General features: G+C 41.4%; 1 pseudogene; it reads left to right on the top strand.

Annotated features, from left to right (window-relative positions):
- Positions 1 to 218: 218 nt before the first annotated feature.
- LOC103609783 lies at positions 219 to 739 on the top strand (annotated as a pseudogene).
- Positions 740 to 1,072: the final 333 nt, after the last annotated feature.

The following is a 1,072-nucleotide window of genomic DNA, read 5'->3' as shown; positions in this document are numbered from 1 at the left end:
ATAAAATTTGGAAATGGGGTCTCATGGTACAGCTGTTCTTTTTATTAAAACATACCCTTTAAATTCTGACACATAGAGGTTTCATTTCTATCTTTAGAATTGTTTTGAATTTTTAAAGTCAAAATCTCTTCATCAAAATCCTAAGAGGCTTTTTTGTAGATATTGACAAACTGATTCTAAAATTCACATGGAGCAGTGCGTCCCGGGTCAGCGTAGCCATGGTGGCTCATGTCCTTTCCTCCTGCGTCCACCACCTGCCCACAGCCTTTGTGCTGCTGCCCCTGGTCCCCACGCTGGCCGCTGCCTGGCCACTCCACACCGCTGTGTGTGCTGCGGGGGCCTGGATGAGGCCCAAGGTTCCTCAGCTGTCCTTGACACTCGCACAGGTTCCAGGTAGAGTTACACAGTTGTGCTGCCAGTATCNCAGCTGTCCTTGACACTCGCACAGGTTCCAGGTAGAGTTACACAGTTGTGCTGCCAGTATCGCAGCGCTCCCCCTTTGACGTTGAGGGAATCAAGGACCTATTCTCTACGTCTTGAAACTTTATGACAAGATTGACCTAGAAAAGCTCTTGGTAAATTCCCATTTTATGAAAGATCTGGGCTTAGACAGTTTGGATCAAGTGGAGATAAATCGTGGCCATGGAAGATGAATTTGGGTTTGGAATTCCTGACCATAGATGCGGAAAAGTTAATGGACCCACAGGAAATTGTAGATTACACTGCAGATAAGAAGGATGTATGTGAATAAAATATCAGACCCTTTTCTTCACTGAGAGAAGACTCAGGTGACACTGACAAGTGTCTGCAAGTGAGAATGCATTTTGGCATTATTGCTGGCTTTGACAGAGTAATTCTGTTGCACTTATATTTAAGTTGTCTAAGTGTTCTGCCCGTTGAAAATAAATCTGTATAAAAAGACAAAAAAAAAAAAAAGAAAAAAAGAAAATAAATCTGTAAAACCAAAAAATAATAAATAAATAAATTAAAATTCACATGGATCTGCAAAGGACCTAGAGCAGCCAAAGCTTTGAAAAAAAAAATAACACAGTTGAAAGACTAATACTTCCTG

The sequence above is a fragment of the Galeopterus variegatus genome, unplaced genomic scaffold (assembly GCF_000696425.1).
Source record: "Galeopterus variegatus unplaced genomic scaffold, G_variegatus-3.0.2 Scaffold10085, whole genome shotgun sequence".
NCBI lineage: Eukaryota > Metazoa > Chordata > Mammalia > Dermoptera > Cynocephalidae > Galeopterus > Galeopterus variegatus.
The sequence above is the reverse complement of the archived record's forward strand: the minus strand, read 5'-3'. Positions and strand labels throughout refer to the sequence as shown.